Here is a 17528-nt window from a genome sequence, read left to right on the forward strand (position 1 = left end):
CTGAAAGATTTCTAGTCATCGGCTTCAGCCCCCTCGTATGAAGTACGGGGGTGTTCGGAAAAGCATTTGATCACTCTTAACCCAACGTCTTGGTCCATGAAGGAGGTGTCAATGCGGCAAACTAGGCAATCATACTATAGGGCGTTAACACTTTCACTTAGCCATAGGAGTTTTATGGTGGGTCTACGATATAGCCCCTGGTATGTATGCGACTTATTTTGATATTATGCGGTACATATTTGATCTGAAAATGATCCTTCATATGACACGGAGAGAATCACTAAAGATTCCGATAAGTCGTCAAGTGGTTGACCAGCTCTCGCCACATCATGACAATCAGTTTTCGGCTTTCTCTACTGAGGTGCTTGACCAGATGAATCGGAAGCACAATCGCAGTAGTTCTCCCTTTACTACACTAGCCGATAGAGCAGAACATAGGGTAGCAAGCACAGGAGCCGGGCAACCCAACTATTGACCCAAGACATGATTCGGAGCTGATGCATATAAGGCCAAACTTGCGACGCCGAAGTATGCTATAAAGCTATTCGGACTTGTTGCCAACTCATTTATTCCCATACCGAGCCCCTGGCAAGTTATGCCGAGGTGTATGTGTAAAACAACCATAGGAGCAAAAATTCAGGTCGTGTAGGAAAAAGTGAATACTGAACAATAGTTACTTTTACTGGGAGCTGAGTGATATGCCAATTATTATTATATAGATAAAAAACCGCAACCCTAGCTATTTGACATGCCAGGGGTCGAAGGCTAAGGAAAAAAGGCATTTTATAGGCTCGAAAAAGAGAGCGCGGTCTACAAAAAGTTATTTTGGAACTCCTATCGCACGTTTGCGCCACCTATCCCTGGTTAAGGGACTCCTTGACAGGAATAACCCTTAGGTGATTGTACGAACCCGAACTCTGATGGAGTCCACGAGATGACCTGCCCTTGAGCTACCTGTAGAGAGGATAATAAAAAAAGGAAAGGCAATTAGAAAAATAGGGGGCTATGGTAATACTTGTAGTCCCACCCGTATTGTGCTTCCGCCGATGCACAGGGTATTTTAAGTCCATAATTATGTATGCGCGGTACCCATTTCGAAGGCATATTAGGCGAACGACGGAAGCCGAATTGCAAGTCCAATATGGACATTAGTCGGTCATGTTGAATGGAGACCGGCGGCTTAATGGCCGATGAGGTATGCGGCGTGATAAGGCCGCTGTGCAGTTCGGCTGAGGTAGCCATAGTATAACCTCCTGTACGGAGGGAGTATTTCGTGCGCTCACCTCTAGGGGTGTGTGTTACACATACCATGTTTACTATTTTTACTTCGGGGGGAAACTGCTTCTGATCCCCATTGTTCGGTTGGTGAGTCTCTTCGTCGTCGCTACCGCCGGGCGGCCTTTTCCCCTTGTGTTCGGCATTTAACTTGTCGTCCTGTTTGAAGACCCAACAGCTTATGTTGGTGTGATTAGCTGGTTTATTGGGGTGGCCGTGAATCTGGCAGGGCCTATCCAATATCCTGTCTAGATTGGATGGTTCGTCTCTATTTGTCGTGGATGGCTTTTTCCTTTGGCCGGGTTTGGGGCCGCTGGATCCGGCGTTGACCGTTGTGTCGTGTGCTCCCTCATTACTACTACGACATTTGTTTTTATTACACCGTGGCTTCCCATTTCCGTCCCGAACTTCGGAAGTGCCCGGTTCGCTGGCACTATTGCTTCTACAAGCTAGCCAGCTGTCTTCTCCCACGCAAAAGCGGGTCATCAGGGTCGTAAGGGCTGACATTGTTTTTGGTTTTTCCTGGATGAGGTGGCGGTCAAGCCACTCGTCACGGACACTATGTTTGAAGGCCGCTAGGGCTTCTGCGTTCGGACAGTCTATGATTTGATTCCTTTTAACTAAGAACCTAGTCCAAAGCTTCCTAGTGGACTCTCCGGGCTGCTGGATAATGTGGTTTAGGTCATCGGCATCTGGTGGCCGGACATATGTACCTTGGAAGTTGTCACAGAAGGCATCTTCCAAGTCCTCCCAGCTGCCAATTGAGTTTTCGGGCAAGCTGTTTAGCCAGTACCGAGCTGGTCCTTTGAGTTTTAACGGGAGGTATTTGATGGCATGGAGGTCGTCTCCGCGGGCCATATGTATGTGGAGAAGAAAATTCTCAATCCACACCGTGGGATTTGTTGTTCCATCGTATGATTCAATATTTGTGGGTTTAAACCCTTCCAAGAATTTGTGATCCATGACTTCGTCAGTGAAGCAAAGAGGGTGTGCGGCACCTCTATATCGGGTTGCATCACGATGTAGCTCCGACAGAGTCCGTCGGCGGTTTTCGGCCCGGGCGTGACTAGGTTTGTTGCGTCCGAATAGATAGTCGTCGTCGCGTGTCGGGGTACGTTCTCGCGATCTGTAGATCGATCTGGTATATGCTGCGTTACTGTCCATGTCCTGCTGAAGGTCGTATGTAGCACCCCGAGCTGTGATGTTTCTGTTTTTACATTGCGGTTGGGTGATAACCCACAAGTATAGGGGCTCGCAATAGTTTTCGAGGGTAGAGTATTCAACCCAAATTTATTGATTCGACACAAGGGGAGCCAAAGAATATTCTCAAGTACTAGCAGTTGAGTTGTCAATTCAACCACACCTGGATAACTTACTATCTGCAGGAAAGTGTTTAGTAGCAAAGTAATATGATAGTAGTGGTAACGGTAACAAAAGGTAACGGTAGCAAAAGTAATATTTTTGGTGTTTTGTAGTGATTGTAACAATAGCAACGGGAAAGTAAATAAGCGAAGAACAATATGTGAAAAGCTCGTAGGCATTGGATCGGTGATGGAGAATTATGCTGGATGCGGTTCATCATGTAACAATCATAACATAGGGTGACACGGAACTAGCTCCAATTCATCAATATAATGTAGGCATGTATTCCGAATATAGTCATACGTGCTTATGGAAAAGAACTTGCATGACATCTTTTGTCCTACCCTCCCATGGAAGCGGGGTCCTAATGGAAACTAAGGGATATTAAGGCCTCCTTTTAATAGAGTACCGGAACAAAGCATTAGCACATAGTGAATACATGAACTCCTCAAACTATGGTCATCACCGGGAGTGGTCCCGATTATTGTCACTTCGGGGTTGCCGGATGATAACACATAGTAGGTGACTATAGACTTGCAAGATAGGATCAAGAACACACATATATTCATGAAAACATAATAGGTTCAGATCTGAAATCATGGCACTCGGGCCCTAGTGACAAGCATTAAGCATAGCAAAGTCATAGCAACATCAATCTCAGAACATAGTGGATACTAGGGATCAAACCCTAACAAAACTAACTCGATTACATGATAGATCTCATCCAACCCATCACCGTCCAGTAAGCCTACGATGGAATTACTCACGCACGGTGGTGAGCATCATGAAATTGGTGATGGAGGATGGTTGATGATGACGATGGCGACGAATCCCCTCTCCGGAGCCCCGAACGGACTCCGGATCAGCCCTCCCGAGAGGTTTTAGGGCTTGGCGGCGGCTCCGTATCGTAAAACACGATGAATCCTTCTCTCTGATTTTTCCTCCCCTAAAGCAAATATAGAGTTGGAGTTGAGGTCGGAGGGGCTCCAAGGGGCCCACGAGGTAGGGGCGCACCCTAGGGGGCAGGCACGCCCTCACCCTCATGGACAGGGTGTAGGCCCCCTGGTCTTCATCTTTTGCAAGGATTTTTTATTATTTCCAAATAGACATTCCGTGGAGTTTCAAGTCATTCTGAGAACTTTTGTTTCCACACATAAATAACACCATGGAAAGTGTGCTGAAAACAATGTCAGCCGGGTTAGTTCCATTCAAATCATGCAAGTTAGAGTCCAAAACAAGGGCAAAAGTGTTTGGAAAAGTAGATACGACGGAGACATATCAACTCCCCCAAGCTTAAACCTTTGCTTGTCCTCAAGCAATTTAGTTGACAAACTGAAAGTGATAAAGAAAAACTTTTACGAACTCTGTTTGCTCTTGTTGTTGTAAATATGTAAAGCCAGCATTCAAGTTTTCAGCAAAGATTATGACTAACCACATTTGCAATAACTCTTAGGTATCATGTTTACTCATATCAATAGCATAATCAACTAGCGAGCGATAATAATAAATCTCGGATGACAACACTTTCTCAAAACAATCATCATATGATATAACAAGATGATATCTCGCTAGCCCTTTCTGAGACCGCAAAACATAAATGTAGAGCACCTTTAAAGATCAAGGACTGACTAGACATTGTAATTCATGGTAAAAGAGATCCAATCATAGTCATACCCAATATAAATTAATAGTAATGAATGCAAATGACAGCTGCGCTCTCCAGCTAGTGCTTTTTAATAAGAGGGTGATGACTCAACATAAAAGTAAATAGATAGGCCCTTCGCAGAGGGAAGCAGGGATTTGTAGAGGTGCCAGAGCCCAGTTTTGAAATAGAGATAAATAATATTTTGAGCAGCATACTTTCATTGTCAACATAACAACCAAGAGATGGCGATATCTTCCATGCTACACACATTATAGGCGGTTCCCAAATAGAATGGTAAAGTTTATACTCCCCCTCCACCAACAAGCATCAATCCATGACTTGCTCGAAACAACGAGTGTCTCCAACTAGCAACAGTCCCAGGGGGAGTTTTGTTTGCAATTATTTTGATTTAGTTTGCATAAAGCATGGGACTGGGCATCCCGGTGACCAGCCATTTTCTCGTGAGTGAGGAGCGGAGTCCACTCCTCTTGAGAATAACCCGCCTAGCATGGAAGATACAGACAGCCCTAGTTGATACATGAGCTATTCGAGCATACAAAACAAAATGTTTATTTGAAGGTTTTGAGTTTGTCACATACAAATTTACTTGGAACGGTAGGTAGATACCACATATAGGAAGGTATAATGGACTCATATGGAATAACTTTGGGGTTTAAGGGGTTGGATGCACAAGCAGTATTCCCGCTTAGTACAAGTGAAGGCTAGCAAAAGACTGGGAAGCGACCAACTAGAGAGCGACAACAGTCATGAACATGCATTAAAATTAATAAACATTGAGTGCAAGCATGAGTAGGATATAATCCACCATGAACATAAATATCGTGAAGGCTATGTTGATTTATTTTCAACTACATGTGTGAACATGTGCCAAGTCAAGCCACTTAAATCATTCAAAGGAGGATACTACCTCATCATACCACATCACAACCATTTTAATAGCATGTTGGCACACAAGGTAAACCATTATAACTCATAGCTAATCAAGCATGGCACGAGCAACTATGATCTCTAATTGTCATTGCAAACATGTTTATTCATAATAAGCTGAATCAGGAACGATGAACTCATTATATTTGCAAAAACAAGAGAGGTCGAGTTCATACCAGCTTTTCTCATCTCAGTCAGTCCATCATATATCGTCATAATTGCCTTTCACTTGCACGAACGAACGATGTGAAAATAATAACAGTGCATGTGCACTGGACTAAGCTGGAATCTGTGAGCATTCAATTAACAGGAGAAGACAGGGCAATATGGGCTCTTGGTTAAATCAACAATAATGCATATAAGAGCCACTTCAACAATCTAATCATGGTCTTCTCCTGTCGACCCCCAAAGAAAAGAAAAGAAAAGAAATAAAAACTATTTACACGGGAAAGCTCCCAACAAGCAAAAGAAGAGCGGGAAATCTTTTGGGGTTTTCTTTTTAATTATTACTACTACAACAAGAAAAGTAAACTTAACTAAAAGTTACAACTATTTTTTTGGTTTTTCTTAAGGTTTATTAAACACACAAGAAGAAAGCAAGAAAAAGAAAATAAACTAGCATGGATATTACAGTGAAAGAGTATGAGCACTGACATCTAGCAATGAGTGTGTGAACATGAATGTAATGTCGGTGGGAAATACGTACTCCCCCAAGCTTAGGCTTTTGGCCTAAGTTGGTTCATTGCCACGGATGGCCTGGCAGATATCCATAGTTGTAGCTGGGGTCGTACTGAGATGCGGCAGTTATCGCCTCCTGAGCTACAGCATGGTGGCAAGCTGCCTCCGCCCTCCTCTCATACTCATCTGCCTCCTCTCTAGTAATAGCATATCTTCCTTTTGCCTGATAATCAAAGAAGGCAGGAGCAGGGAGAGTAATACGGACAGCACGATGTTTGTCAAAGATTAAGCGATACCGGAGAGGTGATTCATTCCTCTCGATAAATTGGTGTTGGACCATAGCATTATAGTCTAAATAATTAGGAGGCAACTCAATATCATCCGCACAAACGTCCACACCAAGAAAATCAGCTAAGCGGGTTGCATAAATTCCTCCAAAGAAATCTCCATTAAATCTATTATGATGCAACCTACGTGCAACAATGGCTCCCAAGTTATAAGATTTGTCTCCTAACACAGCACTCCTAAGAACACTGAGGTCAAGGACACACATGTGACATGCTTCATCCTTACCATTTATGCACCTACCTATAAAGAGAGCAAAATAATGTATAGCCGGAAAATTGATGCTCCCTATGGTAGCTTGGGCTATATCTCTAGATCCCCCCACAGTTATACTAGCAAGAAAATCTCTAAATTCAGATTTGCAGGGTTCACCAGCACTACCCCATTGTGGAAGTTTGCAAGCAGAAGTAAAGTCCTCTAAGTCCATGGTATAAGATTTTTCATGAAGATCAAACAGGACAGTTAGAGAATTACGTGAAGATGAAAATTCAAACCTCCTCACAAATGTACTAGTGAGATAGTGGTACTGGGGGCATTTGTCTGCCTCAAAGCTCACAAGATCGGCGTTACGCAAATATGTGTTAAATTCTTCTTTGATTCCTACTCGATCCATAAAATTTTCTGAGGGCCATTCATAAGGCCGCACTGGAGCGTCCCTTGGTGGTTCCTCGTCAGCATCACGCATTGCAAGCCTGGGTCCTTGCTTCCTTGAAGAACCTCCTTCGAACATTTTCCTAAGCATATTTCTTGCTCTGAAAAATTTCTGAAATTTTTAGTAACTTCAAACAAAAGTGAACCAACTCCAACAAAATTGATAGCAACTACCCCTACAAGTGCCTAGAGCCTATATCATGCATTAGAACTATTTGGAACCATATAAATTTGACATGCAAGCTCAAGAACATGGTAACCTAGGCAGCACAAATTTGCAATGAATAAAGCACTAGAAAAAAAACTAATTGGACCAATGGAGGAGTCACATACCAAGGAACAATCTTCCCAAGCAGTTTTGTGAGAGGTGCTTTGAGCAAGGAGATCGAAATCGCAGCAAAATGAGCTAGATCTCGTGCTTGAGCTGGATATTGGTGTTTGTGGGACGAAGAAGGAGTGTATGGGTGCAGGAATAAGTGGAGGAGGGCCACCGTGGGCCCACGAGGCAGGGGCGCGCCCTGGGGGGTAGGGCGCGCCCCTGACCCTCGTGGCCAGGTGCCAGCTCCTCCTGATGTGTTCTCAGTGCCAAAAATTCTCAAATATTCTAGAAAAAATCATACTCCATTTTCAGGGCATTTGGAGAACTTTTATTTTTGGGGTATTTTTATATTGCACGGATAACTCAGAAAACAGACAGGAAAAATGCTATTTTTACTTTATTTCAACTAAATAACAGAAAGTAGAGAGAGGGTACAGAAGGTTGTGCCTTCTAGTTTCATCCATCTCATGCTCATCAAAAACGAATCCACTCACAAGGTTGATCAGGTCTTGTTAACAAACTCATTCCGAATAACATGGAACCGGAGAAATTTCGAATAACACTATGTTACCTCAACGGGGATATGCACATCCCCAATAATAAGAATATCATATTTCTTCTTGACAATAGGAAGAGGAAATTCAAAACCTCCAAAAATAATCGATGGAATTTTCCAATAGAATTGATACTGTGGACTTAAGATTGTTTCCTCGGAAAGTGGACCGTATGCTCATTACCATTAACATGAAAAGTGACATTGCCTTTGTTGCAATCAATAACAGCCCCTATAGTATTCAAAAAAGGTCTTCCAAGATAATAGACATACTATCGTCCTCGGGAATATCAAGAATAACAAAGTCCGTTAAAATAGTAACGTTTGCAACCACAACAGGCACATCCTCACAAATACCAACAGGTATAGCAGTTGATTTATCATCCATTTGCAAAGATATTTCAGTAGGTGTCAACTTATTCAAATCAAGTCTACGATATAAAGAGAGAGGCATAACACTAACACCGGCTCCAAGATCACATAAAGCAGTTTTAACATAGTTTCTTTTAATGGAGCATGGTATAGTAGGTACTCCTGGATCTCCAAGTTTCTTTGGTATTCCACCTTTAAAAGTATAATTAGCAAGCATGGTGGAAATTTCAGCTTCCGGTATCTTTCTTTTATTTGTGACAATTTCTTTCATATACTTAGCATAAGGATTCATTTTGAGCATATCAGTCAATCACATACACAAAAAGATAGGTCTAATCATTTCAGCAAAGCACTCAAAATCCTCATCATCCTTTTTCTTGGATGGTTTGGGAGGAAAAGGCATGGGTTTCTGAACCCATGGTTCTCTTTCTTTACCATGTTTCCTAGCAACAAAGTCTCTCTTATCATAACATTGATTCTTTGATTGTGGGTTATCAAGATCAACAGCAGGTTCAATTTCTACATCATTATCATTACTAGGTTGAGCATTGTCGGTGTCAAAACCGGCGGATCTCGGGTAGGGGGTCCTGAACTGTGGGTCTAGGCCGGATGGTAACAGGAGACAGGGGACACTTTGTTTTACCCAGGTTCGGGCCCTCTCGATGGAGGTAAAACCCTACTCCTGCTTGATTAATATTGATGATATGGGTAGTACAAGAGTAGATCTACCACGAGATCAAGGAAGCTAAACCCTAGAAGCTAGCCTATGGTTTGATTGTTGTGTATGGAGTTGATTCTGTCCTACGGACTACAACCCTCCGGTTTATATAGACACCGGATAGGGTTAGGGTTACACAGAGTCGGTTACAATGGTAGGAGATCTTTGAATATCGCATCGCCAAGCTTGCCTTCCACGCCAAGGAAAGTCCCATCCGGACACGGGACAAAGTCTTCAATCTTGTATCTTCATAGTCCAGGAGTCCGGCTGAAGGTATAGTCCGGCTATCCGAACAACCCCTAATCCAGGACTCCCTCAGTAGCCCCTGAACCAGGCTTCAATGATGACGAGTCCGGCGGGCAAATTGTCTTCGACATTGCAAGGCGGGTTCCTCCTCCAAGTCCTTCATAGAAGATTGTAATCACCAAGAGTAGTCTCCGGCTCTGTAAAATAAGTTTCCACATATTGCCATAGAGAGAATAATATTAACACAAATCAAATCTGCTGACGTATTCTGCAGTGCGCCATCACACTACAGCCAAGTCCTTTACTCGAATCGTTTTTACTTTTCCACCTCAGCATGTTTTGCGAGGCGGTTTCCTTGGCACGTCTTGTCGAAGCAGAGATCGTGTACCCTTTTTACGGGATTCTCATCAATATGGACGTGGGTAACCCAACCGCGCCATTTATCACGGCGTTCGGGAGGCAAGTGAGTTTTATTAGGCAGGTGGGGACGCATAACCGCATCCGCCTATATAAGGGGATAAGGATCCACCCTATTTACCTACGCCTTCTTCCTCCTTTGCCTGCCCATCTCTCGCGCACCCGAGCTCCAGCGCCCAAGCCCGCACTTCCCACCTCAACCTTCTCCAGCAATGTCCAGAGCGGGAGGCAAATGGATGGTCTCCACCGTTACGGAGGGCAAAATCAAGAAGCTAAGGAAGGTCGGGTATCTGTCCAAGGACATCGCGCACCGGCTTCCCGATGAGGGGCAGCTTATCCCCACCCCAAGGCCCCATGAGAGGGTGGTATTTCTCCTCCACTTCCTCCGCGGACTGGGTTTTCCACTCCACCCATTTGTCCGGGGGCTCATGTTCTACTACGGCCTGGATTTCCACGACCTGGCTCCGAACTTCATCCTCAACATCTCGGCGTTTATCGTCGTGTGCGAGGCCTTTCTCCGCGTCCGCCCCCATTTCGGCCTCTGGCTCAAGACTTTCAATGTCAAGCCCAAGGTTGTGAGCGGCAGCCAGGCGGAGTGCGGAGGCGCCATGGCGGGCAAGATGGCCAATGACCTATGGTTCGAGGGCTCTTTCATGGAGACCCTAAAGGGATGGGAATCCGGGTGGTTTTATATCACCGAGCCACGTGATCTGGAATGGACCGCGGTCCCTGAGTTCCGATCCGGACCCCCCACGCGGCTTGTGTCCTGGAAAGAGACGGGCCTATCGTGGGGCGACGAGGAAGAGGTAGCCGGATTGCAAACATGCATCCGGTCCCTGGTGAACAAGCCAGTCCAGCTAGTTAATATAATCCAGGTTATGCTCGTCCGCCGGATCCTGTCGTGCCAACAACAGGATTTCAATCTGTGGGAGTTCGACCCAGTGCAGCATCAAACCCTCAGCGGGCTCTTCGACACAACGTACGAGGACGCCTGGAAGATGCTATTCAAGGGCGTCGAGGCTCCCGCATCCGCTTCCGAGGACCGCGGATACAGCTTGCAGCATCACGCTAGCAAGGTATGCCATCTACACCTTTTACAGGATGTTTAAGCTTTTTCATAGTTTGACTCTATGCGGGATCTAAACTCCCTTACCTTTGACAGGCTTGGCGGGCGGTAGCCGAACCAATTAACTGGCTGGCTCCACTGCCCGAAGACCCAGCCCCAGCTTTCCTAGTGAAGCTGCTGGCTCCGGCGCCTTATGTGGTGCCGGAAAAGAAGGCCAAGAAGAAGAAGGCCACGGGGACTCGAAAGAGTACCCGTAATGTGGTGCTGTCGGACTCGTCATCTGACGAGTCTGAGATGCCCTCTTCCCGTGAAAACGAGGAAGAGGAAGAAGAAACCTCTCCCCCTCCAGCGGGGGGAGGAAAGAAAAGGAAGGCTGCCCCAGAGGGGGGGCGAAGGGTCCAAGAAGAGGAAAATCCCTCCGCCGAACTGCGCCCCCGACGCCGACGAGGGAGAAGAGGAGTGGCCGGACAGGGCCAGGCGTCCGGCAAAATCATAAGTGTTCAAATACCAGAGTAAATCATGATATTCCTTATGTTGCACAACTTTCCTTAATGTCGAATATAATTATGCAGTCCGCCCCAGGCCAAACTCAACGAGTCATCGAGCAGCTCCCTGGATTCATCGGACGTGAACTCCGTTCCGCCTGCTGTCTCCCCCCGCACTGCAGATGATGCCGAAGTGGCGTCGCGACGAGCTCCGGGGCAGGAGGAGGAGGTGGTCCTGGAGGAGCCGCAAGGAGACCTCCCGGACCCCAGGAGTGAAGGGGACAAGACCCCCTAGGGCTCCAAGTCCGGCTTTAAGCCGGACACCGTGCCGGAATGTTCAACGATTCCGGACCGCGGCAGGTGAACTCCTTCGAAGAGGAGCCAGCCTTCTGAGCTGGCAGCCCCCGTCCAACCAGAGGTGCCGGACAATCTGCTGGAGGTGCTTGAAGGCGCCTCCATCGACGAGGAGCACCGTACTATTATGAGTACGATGATCCAAAAGGTTCCGTCCGCCAAGAGCGGGCTGAGTGAAGCTTGTGCTAGCCTCCTAACAGGCTTCGAGGTAAGCAAAAAATATGTAAAAATATTACCGCGTAGACAGTAGCCCCTGATGCTCTGTTTGGCGTTCGGAAAGAAAAGCCGAATAGAGGATCTATTAAATTTCGAGGAGTCTAACAATAAAAAGTCAATATGCGTATGCAGGCTTCACTGCTAGCCACCGCCGCACTGACTGCGGAGGTGGGTACCCTGAAGCAGGGGCTCGAGCGGTCCGAGCAAGTGCTCGGCCTTGCCAAGCGGCAGCTCGAGGAGAAAGAAGGTAAGAAATACCTTATAAAAAGGGTGCCTATAGAGAGGCGTGATTGCAAAAAAATAACAGGATTGTACTGCTTATTGTAGGGGCCACGACTTAGGTGGCGACCCTCAAGCAGGCGCTGTCCGAGGCCGAAAAGAAAACAGCCGCGGAGCGCACCGAGCGGGAGAAACTTGGGACTCAGGTCGGCGAGCTGTAGCAGGAGCTTCAGGCTCTCATGAAAAAACATGAGAGTTTGGAGCTTGAGTCAAAGACCCAAGCGTCCGAGCTCGCGACGGCCCTTGAGACTGCCAAGTCCGCCAAGGCCGAAGCCAAAAAGGCCCTCCAAGAGTTGGAGGAGGTGAAAAAGATAGCAGTGGGTAAGGCATTCTTTATGCAAAGCAGAAATATAAAAGTAAACTACTTGTTACTTACCCGAATCCGGAGTTCTCCAGGGGCATTCGCAGATCTTCCCCGCAGTGTATCCGATGCCGTCGCATTCTACCGAGCTGAAGAGGGCAGCTCGACGGAGAAGGTGTTCTTGTCTCAATATGCTGAGGCCGGACACCCTGTGCCATTGAGCGACCAACTGAAACAGCTGGTCGAACTCCACAAGGCGGCCGAACAGGCCATGAAGGGCTTCATAGTTCAGCTGTGGCCCGGAGAGGCCCTGCCTGGGAGCTACTTCGGGCTGGTGCGGCGGCTGGTGGAGGCTTGTCCAAGGCTCGAGGTCATCAAGCGCTCCGTCTGCATTGAAGGTGCCCGTAGGGCCCTTGCCCGTGTAAAGGTGCACTGGGGTAAGCTAGACGGTGAGAAGCTTGTGAAGGACGGGCCGCCGCCGGGGAAGGAGCATCGCAAGCCCGAGAACTACTACAAGTATTTTCTTGCGGGTGCCTGCCTTGTGGCAGATGAATGTACTAAGGATGTAATTTTTGAATAAACTCGCTCGTTTTTATCTTGTGTGCTGAAAACTTGTTCATAGGCGCTTAAGCAATGCTTGTTGAATTTAAAATATTATTTTCTGTGCGGCCGTTTATCAAAGAATTGAGGGATGGCCAGTCGTCGGCTTCTGCCCCCATGCCACTAGTGCTGGGGTGTTCGGGGATAAACCTGAGCACTCTTTTTCCCATAGTTGGGTCCTTCGAGGGAGGCGCTCAGCACAACGAACCAGGCAATCAGACTATAATGCTTGAACACTCTCACTTAGCCATAGAACTTTATCATTTTAAATTTCGGCGAAGCCCCTAGTTCGGGAGACCGAGTTCGGGGCGCTATCCACGCCTTGGCTGGGGTCATCCAGCTCCTCGCTCAAAGCGGCATAAGCCTTTAGGGACTCGAAAAACCTCTCGAATAGCGACCGGTCTCTCGCCTCATCATGACAGTCAGTTTTAGCTTTCTCCACTGAGGTGCTTAACCCAGCTCAACCGGGGCACAATCGCAGTGGTTCTCCTAGTGCTACCTTAGCCGATATAGCGGAACGTAAGGCACCAAAACATAGGAGCCGGGCAAACCCAACTATTGACCCAAATCATGATTCGGAGCCGATGCATATAGTGCTATAAGTTCGGGGTGCCGCACTTGTGAAAGTGTACGAACTTCTCACGCCATATTTAAAGGGTACTGAAGCCCCTGGCGTACTTGCCGTACCATGGTGTACGGGTGCAACATGTCATTAATGAACATATATATAAAAAGAGTAATGCAAAAGATAGACAAAAAGCTAAGCATTGTTTATGGAGAGGCTGTTTATCAAAGCTGAACGATACAAATAGTGCGGTAAGCAAAAGATATTGGACTACTCAGTATGTCCTGACCAGGGAAAGGTCGCGGAATTTTATTTAAAACAGGTATACCGCTCGTAACAGAGACCGCCTGGGAGTTCCATAATGCGGCATGGCTTGTCTGCTTCCCTGGATCTTGCATCGTTTGTGCGGCAGTCAAATTGCCAAACAGGTCGTCCGAAGTATGGAGTCCTGAAAGTAAGAAAAGAAAAAGAATCCGGCAGCCCCTGGTACATTTTAAGCCATATTTTGGGCGTGTCGTTATTATGCCCCCTTCCCCTGTGCCCATGGTATTTCAAGGGCCTAGTTATGTACGCGAGGTACTGGTTTTGCTATGTCGCGAAAGCTGGGGTTGGGGCCGTATTGCTACGCTTGCTCAGAGTGTGCCAGGTGGTCCTGCTGTAGGTTACTCCGGGCGCGCTTGGGAGTGTCTGGCTTTTTAATGGCCGGACTGGAGAATTGCCTAAGAAGGCTACTTTGTACCTCCGCTGCGAGAGCCGCCGTATGCTCCTCCGTACGTAGGGAGCGTTCGGTGTTTCCGTTGACCGTGATTACTCCTCGAGGGCCTGGCATCTTGAGTTTGAGGTATGCGTAGTGCGGCACTGCATTGAATTTTGCGAATGCGGTTCGTCCGAGCAGGGCATGACAGCCACTGCGAAACGGGACTATATCGAAGATTAACTCTTCGCTTCGGAAATTATCCGGGGATCCGAAGACCACGTCAAGTGTTAGTGAGCCTGTACAGTTGGCTTCTACACCTGGTATAATGCCTTTAAAGGTCATTCTTGTGGCTTTGATCCTTGAGGGATCTATGCCCATTTTCCGCACTGTGTCCTGATAAAGCAGGTTCAGGCTACTGCCGCCGTCCATGAGGACTCTTGTGAGGTGAAATCCGTCGATGATTGGGTCGAGAACCAATGCGGCGAAGCCGCAATGACGGATGCTAGTGGGATGGTCCCTTCGATCAAAGGTGATCGGGCAGGAGGACCATGGGTTGAACTTTGGGGCGACTGGCTCCATCGCGTATACGTCCCGCAGTGCACGCTTCCGCTCCCGCTTGGGAATGTGGGTTGCGTATATCATGTTCACCGTCCGCACTTGTGGGGGAAAGCCCTTCTGTCCATTGTTGTTCGGCGGCTTGGGCTCCTTGTCGTCATTGTGCAGCCCCTTGTCTATATTTTCGGCTCTTAATTTGCCTGCCTGCTTGAACACCCAACAATCCCTGTTAGTGTGATTGGCTGGCTTTTCGGGGGTGCCATGTATCTGGCACAAGCGATCGAGTATTCGGTCCAAACTGGACGGGCCCTAAGACATTGTGGATTGCCGGTGAACGAAGTCTGTGATTTGGGAGTCTACCTTGAAGACTTACCAGAGTGATTGGGCGAGGTCTGTGTGACCTTAGCTCAAGGGGAATATGATAAGGACTGGGTGTCCTGAGCTGCGTGTTCGGGACTGGGTGTCCGGGACTGTGTGTCCTAAGGTTTAAATACCTAGCCGCCCTAACCAGACGTACAGTTGTCACAACAACTGGAACTGGTCCAACAAATCATTGTCTTCAGCGAGTCACTGGTTTCATCTTCCCTTCCCTTTACTTACTGTTACTCCTTGTGAAGTCATTGTATGTTCGCACTATCTTTTGTCTTCACTGAGTGACTGCATGTTCTGTGTGGCTTCACAATATCTTCCTACCTGATCCTTACTACATTGCTGCTATTAGTCATTGTGCTTTCACTCTATTGAATACTTGACTATGGCTTGCCTAGTGTAGTCTACCTTCCGCTACAGGGTAATAGGTTTATTTCTATCGTTTGTCTTCATAACTTCCACATTTTGAAGACTTTCATAAAAATCGCCTATTCACCCCCCCCCTCTAGTCGATATAACGCACTTTCAATTGGTATCAGAGCAAGGTGCTCCCTTGTTCTGTGTGATTTGGTTTAACCACCTGGAGTTTTAGCTATGTCCACTGCAGGGATAATTAAAGTCTCCGCTGCGTGCCCCGTCTTCGATGGAACTGAATATCCCTACTGGAAGAATAAGATGTGCATGCATCTTGAAGCCATTGACGTCGACCTATGGTATGTCATCAAGAACGGTGTTCCCAAGGCTGGAGAAGGTGTCACTGCTGCTGATGTCAAGAAGTTCGTTCAACTGGACTCTACTACCAAGAATATCATCTGTGGTCATCTGACCAAAGGACAATATGGCCGTGTGAGTGCTTTGGAAACATCTAAGCTGGTCTGGGACTGGCTCTCCAAGGTCAATGAAGGCGTCTCAACCCAGAGAGATCATAGAACCAGTGTCCTTCGCAACCTCTTCAACCGCTTCAAGCAAAATGACAATGAGAATGTCCAGCTCACATTTGACCGACTCACCGACATCACAAATGAGCTTCAAGCCCTCGGCGCTACTGAGATCACCAAACATAAAGTCGTCAAGACACTACTGAGATCACTTGATAGTTCGTTTGACACCCTAGCCCTGATGATTCAAGAACGTCCTGATTTCAAGACAATCGATCCGTCTGGCATACTTGAGAGGCTCAACACACATGAGTTTTAGCTTTCTGAGAAAAGAGATATCTACGGTCCAAACTATGGGCGAACTCGTGCCTTGAAGGCAAAAGCTGTCTCCTCATCTGAAGAAGAATCTGACAGCAGTTCGGATGATCCTGAAGACATTGGAAGGGAACTTGCTATGCTTGTGAATAAGTTCCAAAAATTCACCAAGAAGAAAGGTTTCAAAAAGTCTTCCCGATCAAGCTCAAGGAATGATGAAGCTTCTGCTCACGACTACAAGAAGAAAACATGTCACAAGTGCAAGAAACCTGGCCACTTCATCTCTGAGTGTCCATAGTGGGACAATGAGAACAAAAAGAAGAATAAGAGCAAGGAATATGACTCTGACGACAAGAAGAAGAAGAAATACTCAAAGTCTTCTTCCAAGTCTTCCTCAAAGTCTTCATCACACAAGAAGAGCTCATCTGGCAAGGCACGTGCGTTTGTTGGCAAGGAAATGGATTCAGAGGAGGAGTCCGCTTCTGAGGAGGCAGAGGTGGAGTCTGAGGAGGAGTCCGATTCAGGCGTCGCAAGTCTGGCTACAGCATACGTTGCCAAGTCCATCTTCAACACTGAAGACAATGACTTCATCACCGACACCGATGCAAATGACAAGGACTACTCCGCTTCTACCTACTGCTTCATGGCACGCGGTGCCAAGGTAAACACACGCACAACTCACTATGAAACATCTAGTGACGATGACTCTGATTGTGGTTCAAAACCCAGCTACAAAACACTTGCTAAAATTGCAACTGAACAACAGAAAGCTATTGAACATATTCAAAAACTATTAGACAGAAGCGATGATCTGTTAGGTGCTGAAATGACTCGATCTGAATCCTTAATTGAAGACATAAAAAATCTTCACGTTAAGTATGAGGAACTTGAAAGTCGTCATGAAACTCTCTCAACAACTCATGAAAAGCTTTCCTATGATTATCTTCAAAGGAAGCAAGATCTTGAGAAATTGAGAGCGGCTCATGAAGATCTTCAAAAGGAAAATGAGTCACTTCACGCCGAACAGATCAGCTCCGCTCAGGAAGGATTTGAACCACTTAAATGCATTGAGTGTGATAATGCTACTACTGTTGCTGAATGTTCTACTGCTGCTACTGTTGCAATATCTTCAACTGTTGATGTGGTAACTAACCCCTCTGCTGAGGATTCCACTGCTATTGCTGATGAGAATGCTAGGTTGAAGACATTGCTTGAAACAGGGATGTACAAAAGTCTTAAAGGGCATCAGACACTATGTGATGTCCTCAAAAAGCAGATTTTTGAACCGAAACCCGAGGAAAGAGGGTGTTGGGTTCGTA

This window comes from Triticum aestivum, chromosome 3A (assembly GCF_018294505.1).
Source record: "Triticum aestivum cultivar Chinese Spring chromosome 3A, IWGSC CS RefSeq v2.1, whole genome shotgun sequence".
Lineage (NCBI taxonomy): Eukaryota > Viridiplantae > Streptophyta > Magnoliopsida > Poales > Poaceae > Triticum > Triticum aestivum.